This window comes from Amblyomma americanum, chromosome 8 (genome assembly GCF_052857255.1).
Source record: "Amblyomma americanum isolate KBUSLIRL-KWMA chromosome 8, ASM5285725v1, whole genome shotgun sequence".
NCBI lineage: Eukaryota > Metazoa > Arthropoda > Arachnida > Ixodida > Ixodidae > Amblyomma > Amblyomma americanum.
The window spans coordinates 98,542,083-98,559,941 of record NC_135504.1 but is presented as its reverse complement, the minus strand read 5'-3'; the positions used below and the strand labels follow the sequence as shown (position 1 = coordinate 98,559,941).

The following is a 17,859-nucleotide window of genomic DNA, read 5'->3' as shown; positions in this document are numbered from 1 at the left end:
ATTAAGTTAAAGACAACGCAGCGAGGTATGCAAAGAAAAATGATAGGTTTAACTTAAAGAGGCTGGAAAAGGCCACAGTGGATAAAAGAACAAACACGGGTGGATGACATCCCAGTTGAAATCAGGAACAAATGGGGCAAGATAACCGAAGGTAGTTAAGGGTAATTGGCTGTATTTCAAGCGTAACAAAGTTACTTGGCTCGATGGGGTAAAGAAGTTTGCGGAAATAGGGAGGCCGGAGCAGCAGCAGGACAGGGTTACTTGAGGGGATATCGAAGAGGCTTTCGCGCTGTTGTGGGAATTGTCAGGCTATTGATGAGGTTTCAGCGCTTTGTGTTTCTTTCATGTCCCACTGGCTTCATGTTTTACCGTGCAATGCGATACATTTGCATTTTTTCATTTCGCCCAATTACACTGCGAGCGTATGCGCACTCTAAATCAAGGCTGGAGCAAGGAAGTTGCTCTGCGACGTTGGTAGTAGCTAGAAGCTACTCCTTTCGGTAGTATCCCGTTGGCGTACATCGGTGAGCGGTAGCCCCAAAGTGGCGGAAGGGAATTGTTCAGACACGTTCCTCTATAAGGCTTCGGTATCTCTGGATGATGAGGGCATCGTTGTCGTGGTGTTGGTACCTGTGGAAGGCACTAAAAAAGCGGAAAATATTAAACAAAGATGGAAATCACCCAAACACATGTGAACGAAATATCTTAGTGACGGGACCCCATCGGCTGAGTAAAATTAATTTATTCTGCGACGGCGGCCTCTTTCACTAACTAGTCCTTTCGGTGCTATCACGTTGGCGTACAAAGGTGCGCGGTAGCCCTGAGGCGGCAGGAAAGACGGGTTCAGGCACATGCCCCTAAAAGGGTTGGTTATCTCTGGATGACAGAGGCATCCTGCAGGGCATCGTTGTCGTGGTGGCGGTACCTGTGGAAGGCACTGAAAAAGAAACGTGAAAAAGAACGAAGGCGCTCAAATGACACGACATACGAACGGAATGTCTTATTGTCTGGTACCCCATCGCTTCAGTAAAATTTGGGAGATGCTTTATACTGTTACCCTACTGAATTTCATCGCCATCAATCAACTAAAACTTTTGCGGCATTTTCTTTCCTGCCCTGACAAAAAAATGCCCCCTAAAACCGTTCTTGACCTTTCCTTTTGAGATAATAATTCTTATGCGACCAATAAAATAAATTTCGGGAAAGCCAGGAAAAAAGGCTCAATGAGCATCTTTCCATCTTTTCTTTCTGAAAATTTTGATATCCGCTGAGAGATTTTGTGGACACTTACCAGTAGCCATAACTTTTATAAGGTACACGTTAGTTACCTTCCGAAAAAAAATTGTATATCGTGACCACTGGCAGACTTCGTTTCTGATGTTTCGATAAATTTAGGTTTGGACACGTGCAATGCGAAAACAAACGTTCGCTGATCCTTTTATCGGTTTCCGTTAATATATTCTAGCTTACCTGCGTGAATAAGCGGAATATATTTTTGTTAGCCACAACTGCACAGGCAGGAGATCGCGAGCATTGCTCTGAATCTAAGGATTAAAAAACGCGATTTTAGGAGAATCACGTAGACGACTACTCAAAACTCGATGCTGCGACTAGAACTCACGAATTCATGGAGTGTTGATTCCTATCCGAGGAGCAGAACGACAGCGATGGTGGCGTCTAAACAAAACTTTATTTGGGGCTGACTTGCGCCCACAATGAACTGGATCACTCCGCGGCGCCCTAGCAACAAGCGTGCTCGGCGGTCGTCGAACAGAATGTCCGCAGCTGTTGGCCGTGCTCAATTTAATGCTGACAGCGACCTTTCTGGATAAAGCGTGCAAAGTTACTAGAACATTGTGGAACAACGTAGAACCAGCTCTGCCTGGATGCGATCAATCTAGATAAATCTAGTCGCGTCTTGCGACGAAAACGAAGCGATAAAGTGGCGTGGCGGCAGATTTCATGAATGAACAAACACTGCAAAGCTTCGCGGCATTACTCCCCTCTCAGAGAAGCATCGACTCGATGCATTGATACAAATAATGCTAGTAGCAACTAATAAAACTGATCGTGCGAAAATAAACGCAGAGTGTGGAAATGCAGCGTCCTTTAGGGCGCATAATAGGGTTTCAGACGGACGACATGGACAACTTCTGGTCGAACGCGGCGTCGCTGGGATGCAGTCATTGTGTCAGAGATGACTTCATAATCCAGTTCACCCAGCCGACGAAGAACCTTGCAAGGGCCGAAATAGCAGTGCAAAAGTTTTCCCTCAATCCACGGTGGCGAATGGGCGTCAAAACAAAGACTTGGTCTCCTCGCTTGTATTCCGCGTTGCATCTTCGTAGGTTGTAGCGTCTGGCGTCGGTCCGCTGCTTGTTTGTTATTCGTAATCGTTTCAAGCCTCCGAACTGAAGGTAGGCGGCGACGTCGACGTTCTTTTCTTCGGTAACGTTGGGCAGCATGTTGTCTAGAATGGTCGTTGCCTCCCTGCCATGGACGAGCCTAAAATGCGTCATCTGGGTGGTCTCCTGCACTGCGGTGTTGTTGGCGAAGACGTCGTAAGGCATGATGACGTCCCAGGTCTTGTGGTCGGCATCGACATACATGGCGAGCATATCGGCGATGGTTTTGTTCAGGCGCTCGGTGAGCCCGTTGGTCTGCGGATGATATGAAGTTGTCCTCCGGTGCCTGGTTTGACTCTATCGCAAGATGGCTTGCGTTAGTTTCGCCATGAATGCTGTTCCTCTGTCCGTGATGAGCACATCGGGAGCGCCTTGCCGGAGAATAATGCACTCCACGAAAAATTTGGCGACTTCTGCTACTGCTTCATTCGGTAGGGCTTTTGCCTCGGCGCAGCGGGTCAGTAGTCGGTCGCTATGATGATCCACTTATTTCCAGACGTTGACTTTGCGAAAGGGCCAAGCAAGTCCACGCCGGTCTGCTGAAAGGGCCTTGAGGGGGGTTGAAAAGGGTTCAGAAATCCTGCTTGTCGGGTTGGAGCGGTCTTTCGTCGCTGACAATCTCGGGAGGCTTTTACATAATGTGCGACATCGGCAGACAGTCGGGGCCAGTAATATATGTCTTGAATGCGACGGAGGGTGCGAGTAAACCCGAGATGTCCAGCTGTCTGCTGGTTGTGTGAAGCCTGTAGAACTTCGCGGAGACAATCAGGTACAACAAGGAGGTAGGCTGTTTTGTTCGCTGCGAAGTTCTACTTCACGAAGAAATCGTTTTATACGGAGAAAGAAGACCGTCCTCGCTTGAATAAGGTGGGCGGTGAAGAAACTTTGCCTTCCAAGTACTTGATGAGGCGGTTTAGGTCAGGATCCGAGCGTTGCTGCTCGGCAAAAGAGCTGGAGCTGATGGGTCCCAGGAATTCGTCCTCATCATCGTCCGGCGGCGGCGCATCCACAGGGGCTCGTGAGAGCCAATCGGCGTCAAAGTGCTTGCGTCCGGACTTGTAAACGACGGTGACGTCAAACTCCTGGAGGCGCAGACTCCATCGAGCGAGGCGGCCACAGGGGTCCTTCAAATTGACAAGCCAGCACAGCGCGTCTTGATCGCCGACTACCTTTAATGGTCGTCCGTACAGGTGGAGGAGGAATTTCGACGTAGCCCAGATGATGGCAAGGCACTGCTTCTCAGTTGTCGAATAGTTATCCTCGCCCTTGGAAAGGGAACGGATAAAGTATGCGATGACTTTCTCCATGCCGTCGCTTTTTTGAACGAGGGCGGCGCCTAGGCCCACGCTGCTTGCGTCAGTATCAACTTCAGTATCAGAGTTTTCATCAAAATGGAAGAGGATTGGTGGGGACTGTAAACAACGCAGAAGTTCTTTGAAGGCTTCTGCTTGTGGCGCTTCTCATTTAAATGGCACGTCTGCCTTCGTCATTTGGGTCAGGGGCTCGGCGATTCGCGAAAAGTTTTTCACAAATCGTTGGTAATATGCGCACAGTCCGAGAAATCTACGCACTGCTTTCTTATCGGCAGCTGATGGAAGCTGCTCAATAGCAGCGGTTTTCTGCGGGTTTGGGCGTGCTGCCTCCTTGCTAACGATGTGGCCTAGAAACAGCACTTCTTCATAAGCAAAGTGCCACTTGTCTGCTTTCAAGGTTAGGCCAGACGACTTGATGGCGTCTAGTACTGTTCGAAGTCTTTTGAAGTGCTTTTCAATGTTTGATGCGAAGACAACCATGTCATCTAAATATACCAGACAAATCTGAAACTTCAGGCCTGCCAGCACTGTATCCATCAGTTGCTGAAACGTCTCTGGTGCAGAACAGAGACCAAATGGCTTCACCTTTCAAGTAACCCATCCGGAGTGATGACGGCCGTCTTCTCGCAATCCGATCTCTTTCATCGACCTCAATTTGCCAGTAATCGCTCTTCAGGTCCATCGATGAGAAATACTTGGCATTGCAGAGCCGGTCTAGTGTGCCGTCGATGCGGGGGAGGGGGTAGACGTCCTTTTTTGTTATGTTGTTCAAGCGACGGTAATCAACGCAGAATCGAAGTGCGGCGTTTTTCTTTCTCACTAGAACAACCGGTGCCGCCCATGGGCTGTTTGAAGGCTGTATGACGTCGTCGCAAGGCATTTCATTCACTTGGTCCCGTTTTTCTTGTCGTTCTCGTGGCGAGACAAGGTAGGGGCTTTGACGGAGGGGTCGGGCGTGCTGGTCGGTTATATTGCCATGCTTGGCATTTGGCGTTTGTCGTACCTTCATTGATGACGAAAAACACTCGCTGTAGCTTCGAAGCCGATTGCGGATCTGGTCTTGTCTGTTCCGGGAAAGGGCTCGGTTGATGTTGAAAGTGGGCGAGTTCTCTTGGTCAGGCGAATCTTCTGCGGTTGGGTCGCTGAGCGCGAAGGAGTCTCGTACGTCGGATGTTTCGTCGAAGAAAGCAATCGTCGTTCCTCTCTAAGTGCGCCGGTATTCTTCGCTGAAATTAGACGGCAGTACTTCAGCCTGGCCATTGCGGAAATGTGCGATGCTTATTGCGATGCCGATTCCTCGGTCTAGAAGCAACTGCACTTTCTACTCGAAGATGGCTTCAGCGTTAATGGCTTTCGTGGCACCTACGGTCACGATTACGCTTGAACGGGGCGGGACGCTCACTTCTTTCAGGACACTCAGGGCAACGCGATTTTCCAGAGTTCTCATCGAAGGGATGGCCTCGCCCGTCGAAACCATGATCAGCTTGTATCGTGGGTCGATGATCGTCTAAAGCCCACTAAGAAAATCCATGCCCAAGATCATTTCGCGGGAACATTGTCATAGCACTACGAAGGTCGCAGGATAGGTATGTCCTTTGACAGTCACTCGCGCAGTGCATCGTCCTCATGGCGTAATGAGATGGCCCCCTGCGGTGCGAATTTATGGGCCGTCCCAAACAGTCATGACTTCCGTCAGTTGCGCAGCAAATGTTCCATTCATCACTGAGTAATCGGCTCCTGTGTCGACAAGAGCGGTAACTTTCGGCCGTCGATAGTCACTTCCACGTCAGATGCCCTATCTCTTGCATTGCACGTCGCCCTCGGCGTCGGGTCACAGCTTTGTAGCGTGGTCGGGGTAGCGGGTGCACCGGCTTCATGGGGCGTGGTTGGTGGAGGCTCTTCGGCGTTTCGCTCGTGAGCAACCTCACCTCCAGAGGTTGCTGTCCCTAATTTCCCTTACGGCGGCTGGGAGACCTTTCTCGTACCGCGGCTGCGTAGCACGGCGTGGCGAAGCAAAGTGCGAGGTTTGACGGGGATGGTGAGCGCGAAATGCAGTTCGGCGTGTTCTCCTGTCGACGCAGGTACTCGTCGATTTCCTGCGGACGGTGACCGAAGCGTGGTCGTGGGGCGTCAACGGCAAATCCTCGAAGACCGATACGTCCGTACGGGCAGCGACGAAGAATATGGGCGGCCACACAACAATGAAAGCACAACGGCCGGTTGTCTGAAATCCTCCAGGCATCGCATCTTCAGGGGCTTGAGCGTCGCTCGTAGGCTGAGCGCGCGGGGGCAGAGAGGCAGTGTTCAGGAACAAGTTGTTCATGTCGGACAGAATGAAGAGATTGTCGTTGGGGCTGAGTAGTGCGTATTGCAGTGGCGTAGGTCATTGCCTGGGGTTCTGTGGCCGTCGGAGTGTCATGTGCCTGTGGCACTTCTCCCCGTACCACCTCCATGAGAGTCGCTGCTTGCGGCTGTGGGGAGGATGGCAGTAATCGTCGTAGCTCCTAGCGGACTTTTTCACAAATCACTTCCCGCAAGTTTTCGCTGGTGGTGGCTGTCGTGTCCGAACGGATTGCACAGACATAGGAAGGGCGATTGTACTGCCGAGCCCGGACGTCGAGGGTCTTCTCAATAGTGCAGGCTTCATGCATGAATTCCTCGACTGTTTTTGGTGCATGGGGGACGAGGCTGCCAAATAGTTGTTCTTTTACGCCACGCATTAAAAATTGAACTTTTTTTTCCTCGGTCATCTCGGCATCGGCGCGGCGAAATAGGCGCTTAATCTCCTCGACGTAACCACGGACGGGCTAACTTGGAAGCTGGATTCTTGTCTGGAGGAGTCGTTCGGCTCTTTCTTTCCTCACGACACTGGTGAATACCTTGAATAGTTTGCTCTTGAATAGCTCCCATATCGTTAGGGACGGGTAGTGGTTTTCGTACCACTTGCGTGCGGAGCCCTCCAATGAGAAGAATACGTGCCCAATTTTTGCTGCATCATCCCACTTGTTGAATGATACCATGCGCTCAAATTGGTCCAATCATTCTTTGTGGTCTGTGTCTAGGGATCCATTGAAAGTTGGGGGTACCCACGGCTGTGGCAGTATGATCAGTGTCGAAATCTCCGGAAATGTTGCGGTGCTCGTAGCAGCGTCGTTTCGCTGTCTCGAGCGGTCTGGCAGGGTCCCAAACTCGGGTTCGTCTCCCTGGAGACATCGGCTGGCTAAGCAGCTGTCTCGTCCTCGGGTGTGAATTGCTGAGGGCTGGCGTTACGACTTGAAGGGTGCGTCCGAAACATGTAAGGATAGCCAGCACCTACACCAGATTTCAGGAAGTGGTGACTGCTATCCGATGAGCAGAACGACAGCGAAGTTGGCGTCTAAACAGAACTTTTTTTGGGCCTGACCTGCGCCCACAATGGACTGTATAAATCGGCGGCGGCCTAGCAACAAGCGTGCTCGGCGGTCGTCGAACGGTATGCACGCAGCTGTCGGCCTTGCTCAGTTTAAAGCTGATTGCGAACTTTCGAGATAACGCGTGTTCCCAGATAAAGTGTTCGACTGCCTTACTTTAAAATAACATAAATGCATAATCTAAACCATAATTTCTCTTCTTACAATAAAATATATTCTGCTGTAAAAGAAGCAAAATATCCAAAGTTTAACTGCGCTCGAACCGTATGTGATGGCTTTTTCTTGCCACAGTAGGAGAACTGAAAAAAATGAAAGTTGAATCTTTATTTAGCCTGTTGCCATCATTTCTACTGCATGCAAGCGTAAACAAGTTTATATTTTGCGTAGATTGGCCAGTTTTAGCTATGCCAGCTCAAGAACAGAAATCCGTCCTTCCTAGCAATATTCGTTAATGCGGAAAATTGCTAATAGTTTTTATTTTATCTTTTACTTATTGTTGCTTTATACGAATTTTATATCGTTACCCGCTGTCCACAGAAACATTGTTGATAGTTTTATGAGCATGGATCTTTGAATATCCATCGGAACACTTCAATTTAAAAACTTACCTAAAACTACTCAGTCTTACAACCCTGAGACGAAAGCTTGATTGTAGTCAGGCACGAATAGGGGGCATTGTTTGCAGGATTTCTTTTGCACAGGAAATTGGTTCGCTTAAAAGATGCTACCCACTGACTACCTCGCTCTGAAGTGCGGAATGTTGAAAGATGATAGAGCACCTCAAGGAAACGTGTCGGCACATTCTTTCACTCACGCAATCACTCCTACCCCAACTCATCCCACAGCCATGAATTCGGTGCTGCGTGAGCAGTTGCTAGCATTCCGCTACTGCCGCGGAATGCATGATATTACGGAGAATTCGACGAATAGCCAAGGAAAGATGTCGCTTCGCATATTTAAGTAATAACCTATGAACTTCGCTCGGAGGCATCGGCTTCTGGCCATGGGCAGGAATGACTACCACGCTCTGGAAGATCCCTTCTTACCAGACCAACCGCGGCGCGCGCGACACTGGAAGATTTCTAGAGCGTGGGTGCATTAGGTATTTCACTTTGTGCTCAAACCGCTTTTGGGGCAAACTATTAACAGACGGGAGGCGTCTATAAGTGAACACCGCTTAGCGTCGGCAGTTATCGCGTGACGTAGAAACATGGTATCCAGTTGCTTTGAAGACGCTCTACCGCACGACTCCCGGGGTCAGTGCTTCTGTCACCCAGCCTGCTGACGAGCAAGGGAGGGCGCGCTAGTGTTTGGGACGGCCACTTCCGTGATCCTCCAATCGCCGCAGTGCCCGGTAAACAATCTGCATTTCAGTGCGCAAGCACTCGTTAACACAGTACCTACCAAGAGCCTTGTGTGAAGCCTCGGAGCAACTCGGGTAATCTCGGGCTAGTTCGGAGGAGCGTCGCGCAAACTGCAGCCATTGGGAGGGAGACGTTGAGGGTGACCTTGTCCAAACCTAGCATAGTTTCGCTGGTCACTGCACGAGAGCACTCTGCTATCGCCGCTGCCGATCACGCCTCGTGTTAAACTGCAGCACACTCTTGAGGCAATGATGATGTCCTCATGGTTATTGTTGTTGTTAGCCTTGTTAGCCTATCAACAGATAGCACGTACCGACACTGGGGGATCGGCCAAGAATCGGGTGGCTATTCACCTGTATTCAGGTAATTAAAATGAAAAGCACGCGGGAAAGCAACACCGGAGGATTCTTCCTCATGAACAGAAAAGGGATAAAAGTTTTGACTTCAAACTTTGACTTTGGAACGACGCCGAAAGCAAGAACATTGTTGCCGTTTTCAACAGCCGTGCGAAACGAAACCAAGTGATTGACAAGGCACGCAGCAAGAAACTAAACACCGAAGACCTAGGATTTTCAACCAAGGCATCGGTGTTTGTGAACGAACACCTTTGTCCTCAGCTTAAGTTTCTGCTAGGAAAGACTATCGCAAAAAAGAAGGCAATGAGCTGGCGTTTTGCATGGGCAAAAGGCGGCAAAGTTTTCGCGCGGAAAACGGAGACATCTCGTGTCATCCGGATTTCATGCGAAGCTGATTTGGAAAAGATTGTGTAAGCACCTCTTGCGCTACTCAGTGCATCTTCTTTCCCCGTGCTGATGAACACACCGAAAAATATCGCTTGCCCGAAAGACAGTGCGCACCTTGCCTTTCTACATTTTAATGCGCAGTCTGCAAGGAACAAATACGATGAACTAACAACATTTTTTGATGAATTTAGGTTCAAGTTTCATATGATAATGGTAACCGAAACATGGTATAAAACGCAAGAAGAAGTGCTTTGTCTACCAGCCTACAGGAGTTTCTACCTAAACAGACCCTGCAGGCGTGGTGGGGGAGTAATGCAGTTGATATCAGAACAGTTGCCATGCGTAGTGCTCCCCGACTTCACAGCTATTACTCCCGATTACGAGACTCTGACGCTCCAATGCAAGCAATCTATATTTGTCGTTACTTATAGGCCGCCAGATGGGAATACTGATCAATTTTTTGCCTACTTAGAAAGGCTCCTGAATTTCGCGTGTTTGAATAAACTGCACATTACCATCGGTGGTGACTGCAACATTAACATGCTTCAGCCTACTCTAAACTCGCAACGTATGTGTCTGCTTCTGGACACTTTTCATTGTTCAACCGTTATAACAGAGCCTACACGCATCACTTGTCACTCTGAAAGTCTTCTTGACATATTCATCACAAATAATCCGGAAGGCTGTATCAAAGCCGGCGTATTAGAATGATTAGTGAAAAAAATGCGATGTATTTTCAGTTCTTGAAAACAAAAGACCCCAATGACTTCATATCATTTAAGAAATACAGAAACAGCGTAACAAAAGTGCTACGCAACTCCAAACACACTTATTTTGAAAATCTTTTTGGTCGCGTTGCAACTCGGGGAGACGCTCTCTGGCGTGAATTAAATAAACTTTTAAATCGCAATACGCACGAAAGTGGAGACCTCGAAATTAGTGTCAATAATCAAAGTTTTAAAGGAAGAGAACTAGCAAATAAGTTTAATGAATACTATACGAATTTAGCGAACAGTAACCATGATGATAAAGCATCGTCCTACTTGGGTCTACCGAATGCCCACACTGCTTTTTTTGATCCAGTTACTCCAGATGAAGTGTATTCTATTTTTATGTCTTTGAAGAATAGCAAAGCGCGTGATATTGATGGCCTTCTTATCCGCCCCATAAAGTTTGTGCTCGAGCTCCTGGTACCTGCTCTCACACATATTTTCAATAGCTGTTTGACTACTGGTGTTTTCCCACAAAAAATGCAGCTAGCCAGAGTCACTGTTCTGTTTAAGTCGGGTGACAAAAATGAGTTTTCAAATTATAGGCATATTTCTGTGCTGCCTGTCATATCAAAAGGATTGGAGAAAGTCATCTGCAAAATAGTTGTATCGTTCTGTGATAAGCATTCTATAATATCCATCCAGCAGTTTGGTTTCCGACAAGGTATGTCAACAGAACTGGCCGTTCTCACACAAAAGGAATTTATTATTAAAGGTTTCGAACAACGAAAATTAACACTAGGCGCCTTTGTAGATTTCTCCAAGGCATTTGACAGAATTAACCACACAACCCTATTTTCTAAGCTTGAACATTACGGATTCCGTGGAATACCTCTTGCCCTTTTACAGTCCTATCTGTCCGCGAGACAACAAAGCGTTTCACTAAAAGAGGAGTCGTCAGCTCTACGCAATATATCTTGTGGAGTGCCACAAGGTAGTATATTAGGACCCATTCTTTTTACTATCTATATAAATGATATAGTAACAATAAGCAACCAGGCATTCTTTGTAGTCTATGCCGATGACACAAGTTTCTTTATTCAGTCAGAGGACGCTAGTGAATTATCGTCTTTAGGTAATATTACATTTAGTAAACTGTTAGAATGGGGTAAAGTAAATTCATTAGAAATAAATACGAAAAAAACCAAGGCTGTCCTATTTCGACCTGCGCAAAAAATTCTTGATTACGGTATTTGTTTAAAGATAGGCCAAGAAAAAATAGATACTGTACGTGAGGTGAAAACCTTAGGTGTAGTATTTAATGAACATTTAAATTGGGATGCACATGTAACAAATGTGCTTCGCAACTTGGCCAAGGCCTGTGGCGTTCTGCGCAGACTTCGTTACATTGTCCCACCTAAGATAAAGCTAATGTTATATAATGCCTTATTTACCCCACACATCAATTACTGTAGCCTTGTTTGGGCAACGACATCAAAGGCGAACATAAACCGGCTATTTTTAATGCAGAAGAAAGCAATCCGTCACATTGCAGGCTTACCGTATGATGGCCATACAATAGAGCTTTTCTCAACATATAATATAGTCCCTGCAGTACATCTATACAATTTAAACTTAAGTATGAAGTATAAAATCTCGTTGGCAAAATCCAATACATGCTTTCTCTCGCTTTGCCATCTCAGACAATCTTGGGATGTTCCTTACAACATAAGACACAGAAACATTTGGCTAGTCCTCTTTTCGCGCATAAATAACGGTTTTAATAGATTGGAACATCGCTTGCCAGTATTATTAAACACACTTCAAGACACAGACATGGACATAAGAACAGCGTCAAGACCCGCACTCGTTAAATATTTTAGGAATCTAACAGTATGAAGCAATAGATTAAGGATTGGCATTTCCATGTTGTAATTAATGAAACATTTCTGTATAAATACATTTGTCTTTGTTTCAGATATCATTTTTGAAGTATGCACATGTTGTATAAATTTTTGTGTATAGAGTTTTTATATATATATGTGTTTGTGTGCGTGTGCTGACTCGGTATAATGTTTTCTGGTGTACGCGCGTAAAATATTATTTGATCGTATTTTGTGCTGTAGTGCAAGAACTTCTGCAGAAACTAATCTAATCATTGTGTGTAAATTTTTGTGTGATTTGAAACCGCTGTACGCTGCCATCAAAGGGGGCAAGGGCCTTAGTCAAGCTGCTTAACTAGCAGCTTTTAGTCCTTGCCCTCACATTTTTTCTGTAACAGGATAAATGTGGAATAAATGAAATGTGAAATGTGAAATAATAATATAATAAAGAGACGAACTGCATGCAGCAGAATTATTAAGCCAAAATGTAATAATTAGGAGGAAAGAAAATTTTGTAACCCTTAGCATTACAGTCGGTGAGATTCTAGCAGGAAATTTAGATCAGCGGTACAAACAGATCTTTGGCTGAACCCAAATGTGGTGGCGCCAAATGATAGCAAGAGCGGGCTGCTTAAACTAAGGCCAAGAGGCCGCAAGGGCTCCTCCAGCAACCTTCTTCTCAAAAGGTTTATCGGCGACAATAGAGCAAAAAATGCTCAATAGATTCAAGCTCACGGCAAAATGCACAAAAAGGGGAATACGCCAAACCCGACCTGTGTAAATAGAAATTTAGAGGAGGGATACGGCATCGTAGCCTCGTCAGAGATACTTCAAGCTGCCGAGAATGACAAATTTGCCTGTTCCAAGAATATTTGAGGTGCTGGTAATCCGCCGATGTTAAAAGTGTTGTGTCTTGCATGCTTAAAAACGCGTCGCCAAAACCTAGATGCTGTAATATAGGCTGTAGCCGAGATGATAGGCAATACGTGGCCGCTTAGGGAAGCTTTTGCGAGCGTATCAGCAATCTCATTAACTGTCACACTCCTGTGACCGAGAATCCATACTAAATGAACAAGACTGAAATGTGGAGGAAGCAAGGACAAGAATGTGTTGAAAATGTGTCCGCCAACATGCGCGGCGAGGGAAGAACACAGAGATAAAGAATCCGCAATTACTGCCACTCTGCTAATAGAGAGTGTAGCTTGCGTAAAGCAAGTACTACTGAGAGAAACTCTGCTTGAAAAATAGGGGCGAAATCTGAACGGCGCAATGAAAAGGAGCAGTCAAAATGTAAACAGAATATTCCAACACCAGCCTTTTAATTGCACTGCGATGCGTCGGTTGCAATTGCAATATTTGTACGTAGGGTCTTTAGAAGATCGTCTAGTAGACCATTTAGAATAAGGGCGGAAAAGTTTTGCATTTTGGGAGAAAATATCGTCGAAAACAACGTGCACAGCGGGCCCTCTGCATAGCGCAGGAAGGATGTCATAAATTTTCACCTCTAAAGGCTCAAGTAACCTTTGCACAAACACTACCTTGGGGTATGAAAATAAGACCAGACAGCACTAAAAAAGAAAGTCGGCTGGCAACAGAAAATGCTTTGTGAACGTTGGAAATGAAATTCGTAGATTCTTAGGTAAGTCTGCACAAATAAAAATTGATGTCGAAATAAGAGAGGGGGAATGCGGGCTTCAAGGTACAGCACATTGGTAGCTAAAAGTTTTTGGAGGCCGAGGCACATCCTAAGTGGTTCTCTCTCCAAATGGACGAGAGGACGAAGTTTGTATTTAGCCGAGACTGAAAACAACACAGATCCAAATTATAAAATTGGTCCGACATAATTTTGTAAATCATTAATAGCGCATCTCTTCGCATGCCTTACCAGTGACTACATAATCTACGTAACATGCCCGCGGCATGAACAACTTTCACCGCGTCATTTTCAATGTGGGGTCTCCAGGTGCGTTTCTCGTCATAAATGACCCCTAGGTATTTTAGGGATTGAACGTGTGGTATTGGTTGTAACTGGCGAGTGAGAGAGACCACTACAGGATTTTGTAGAGGGAAAATAAGGATGGCCCACTTGCTAACATTTAACTTCAGCTGTAAGCTGCTCAGCCAGCACTCTAGTATACTCAAATATGACTGCAACAGACCATACAGGGAATGTATATCCGGCGCAGACTGAAAAAACGCAATGTCATGCGCATAGACGTAAGTGCGTACATAGCGATGGATAGGAATTCAGATCAACAGAGTAATATAATAGAGCACAGGAGAGAGAACAGCACCTTGCGGTACACCTCGCGTTTGTCTGTACCTCTCGGAATGAACACCATTATGGACGCAAAAGAATTCCCTGTTATAAAGAAATGCAGATACATGACCTGAGTATATTTTTGCTGTTCACGAAGGCAGACACCCGAATTAGTAACACCCTTTCTATTAATTTTACCACGTTTAATGTTGAAGAAATGGGCCTAATATTATCCAATTCGTAGCCTCCACCGTGATTTTTCAGCAGAGGAATCACCTAGGCCAGCTTCCACTAAGGAGTTGTCCAAGCGTGTTTGATAGAGTAGTTTATGAGGTGCAATAAGGAGTCTGGAGACTCCTCATAAAGAATCTTGAGCATCTTACTAGTCACACCATCAGTCCCTGGAGCAGCCGCTGGTAATTTCTGTACAACTTGGAAAGCTGCGGTAGATTAACTTGTGAGGTATTATTATTTGGCACCACTGACGCAAACAACATTGGTCGCAAAGGCAATAGAGACGAGAACCGCATTTGCAGGGCTGTGGCAATTAATTCAACAAACTGTATAGCTTCTTTAGGTGACATAACTACGGTTGCAAATTATTAGAGGACATGAGCAGTCTTCTAGACCGTAGAAAGCCGAATAGTTCACGTCGGTTGCCCGCCTTTGAAAGATAATATAAATGTTCTGAGTCATATTTTTCCTTCGCACCAGAAACTATCCATTTAAAAGCGGCTGCAATAAATTCATATTAAATCCAGTTATTTGGGCATTGGTTATGAAGAAGCTTTTTTTATGAAGCCTTCCTCCGCCTGTAATTTCTTGTACAGTCCGCATTCCACCAGATTGAAGAATTCCATTTCGTTGGCCGCACCAACAACTTCGACTGTTTACGGCGTTCTATAGCCAGACATATGCTTGTTGACTGGTAGACCTCGGCGATGTTAGACACTGACTCAAGAGCAGAGCGCAACGCCGTCTGAAATCTGTCATAATTTACTTGTGAACACAACTGAGAAGACGCCGGAGTTACACGACATACCATATCAAACTGAATATGTATATGGTCACTTGAGGTGCCGCAATGAACAGTCGACCAATCCGTTACGCCCATGCCAGGACTAGTGAACGTGAGATCTAAAACAGATTGAGTCTGTGCGCGAATGTCAGTGGCCGATCTTGAATTTAAACTCATAAGGTTGTGATCAGAAACCCAGTTCCAAAGGCGCTTGCCGCATACATTAGTCCTAAAACCTCACGACACATGGTCAGAATTGAAGTCGCCAGCCACGAGAACTGGGATTTCACAATTAGCGAGTAACAAGTCCAGAGGTCTAATATCCTGTACTCCAGAGGGGAAAAGGGGAAATTATAATTGTTTATGGAAAATGAAGAGCACCCAAAAAGTGCAAACTCTAATGCTAAATCTCAAAGTCAGGAGACATTTCTTGAAAATATACCTTAGCCCTGTGGCGAAATCTTGAAGAGATTAACGTTAGTAAACCTCCTCCTTTTGACTGGCGATCTAGGCGAAATTAACGATGATTTTTAAAATGAAAATGTTTGTCGGTTCAAAGCCAGGTTTCTTGCAGAATTATGACATCTGGATTAAGCTGGGTAGAAATGCAGAGTAAATCTGTGGATGCTGAAAGAATAGAGCGACAGTTCCACTGTAGAACTCGCAACAACGCTGTGGTTGCGAAAGCCTAGCAGCAGCAACGACCTGCTCCAGATGGTATCCTTGGGCTTGGTGCAAAGCTGTTGCTTCTTTGATTTGGGCTGGGCACGTGGAGAAGATGACGAATGAGACATGGGAGACCCGCTGCGCTTCAGAATCCGCGCATCAGGCTCCTACATCTCGAAATCATAGATGATACCATCAGCACTCGAAGTACCCGAGGTAAGTACCGTGGAAGGGGCTGTAGTACGTTCCTGGGGCTGAGATGCTTCAGGAATTGTAGACCGGGTAAGATTAGAGGGAATTGCTGTCGAGAGAGTGGCCTTAACCGGCCTACACGGAATGTGTAAGGTAATTGCTAGAACATTTGTAAGGCACTTCGATAATCTTGCGACAATTTTTTCTACCATTTTAGGCATTGAAGCCTCCACTGCAGCCGCTATTGCCTGGGACAGCGTCGAGTCTAACATGACTCATTGACGAGCAGTCACACCTGCCTAACCGTGGGCATGTTTTTTCCACCATGTAATAGCGTCACGGCGCGAACAGCGTTTCTGTCAATTATCTCTATAAATTGAATTCCCTACTCTCGGGAGGGACAATTTCAGTACATTGCAGAGTGGACCCCAGCGGAAAGGCAACACTTCTCGTTGCATGACCATCCCCACAGTTGAAACACTGCTAGTTGGATTTGCAACCGCCGGCGCTATGGCCATAGCGCCAGCGGTTGTTGTACTGCAGAGTCCTAGATGACAAAGGGTGTACCCGAAAAACTAGAGTCCATGCCGTGATTTCAGAGGGGCAGGAAGTTCCGACAAAGGCGGCAATCACAGCAGGCAGCCGCATGTTGTTACATCCCGGCTACAGCGGTGCAGAGCAACAACACCTGCTGCAGACAGAAGCTCAATAGTCTCTGCTGGAGACAGGGAAGAGCCCACGCCTCGAACGATACCTTTCGAACAAGCGAGATGTGAAGGGATAAGTGAACTTACCCGAAGCGAGGCAAAGGACGAGGCCTTAGTAAATCTGACACAGTCGAGGTCTCGCGATCTACATAGAATCCCGCCGCGTCCAAACTCGCGTACCTCTGAGATGGACTCATAATGAGAAGTGGCTGACTGGAGAGCAGCCCCAACAGCTCCAGGGTTGGTCATCATGATTGCATCGCCATCCTGAGGCACCAGCGCAACAAGGATACTGCCGACACCACTGCGCAAAAAAGCTTCCAAAGGCCGGAGGTCAGGGGATAGAGAAGCCGACCAGGTTGAGCTGGTAGACATAGCCCGGGGTTACTGCCCTACCGCGTGCTCAAAGCCCACAAAACGAGAAGCCACTCGAAACATAGCCGATCGTTCCCAGCAGAGCAGACAGCCACGCGTTTCTACAGGCGCCCTTTCTTCTCAGGCTTAATAAGTGTGAATTGCCCATCTTCATCTTCATCAACTTCTTTCTGCAGGGAGAACAAGGAGCTTATTTTAAACTCGATATGGGAATAACCTGAGTTTAATATTTTCGCCAGACTTGCCAACAACCAAGCGTTCAGCCCACTGGTCTAAAGGCATGCTTTGCACGTCTACTCGGTTTAACTTTATTAAAACCCCACCACTTTTTTGTGCGTTTCACTCTGCCTTGGGTTAACTTGTATCTCTTTACGCATCGTAGCCTCTAACAAGTGTTTCTTTCCATGGGTCTCTATGTACGAAATGTATTTGCTCTGTGTATCGTCCATGTGCCTATGAATTTTGTTGTTCTTTGTAATCCTTACTTCGACCTTTTCTTTGCCTTGCCCCCGGCGAAAGCTCGACATTACACGACAGCCGAGTTCCGGATGAGCTTTTTACGATACATCCAGAAGTTCAGTAGAACACACAAACAGCTTCCAAACGGTTCAAGAGTGCCTGTGGTGCCTTCTGGAGAGCGTTACAAAACGTCTGGTGCATTTTAAGCGCGGAGAAAGGAGAGTCATGTTTTTACGAAGGCATCGCAAACAAGTGACAAATCCAGACAGACGTTCCAAGATGACGCTCTCAATGGCTCAGTTAGGCCCTCAGCTGAATTATACATTACCTGAATAATTCCAAGGAGGTGATGGA

General features: G+C 46.5%; 1 long non-coding RNA gene across 1 annotated transcript in view; it reads right to left on the bottom strand.

The window, feature by feature from the left end:
* Positions 1-807: 807 nt before the first annotated feature.
* Positions 808-17,859, bottom strand: part of LOC144100574 (uncharacterized) — a 28,358-nt gene continuing 11,306 nt past the window's right edge. Inside the window, exon 3 of the long non-coding RNA XR_013307740.1 lies at positions 808-937. This is a non-coding gene — a long non-coding RNA (uncharacterized LOC144100574). The remainder of the gene's footprint in view (positions 938-17,859) is intronic.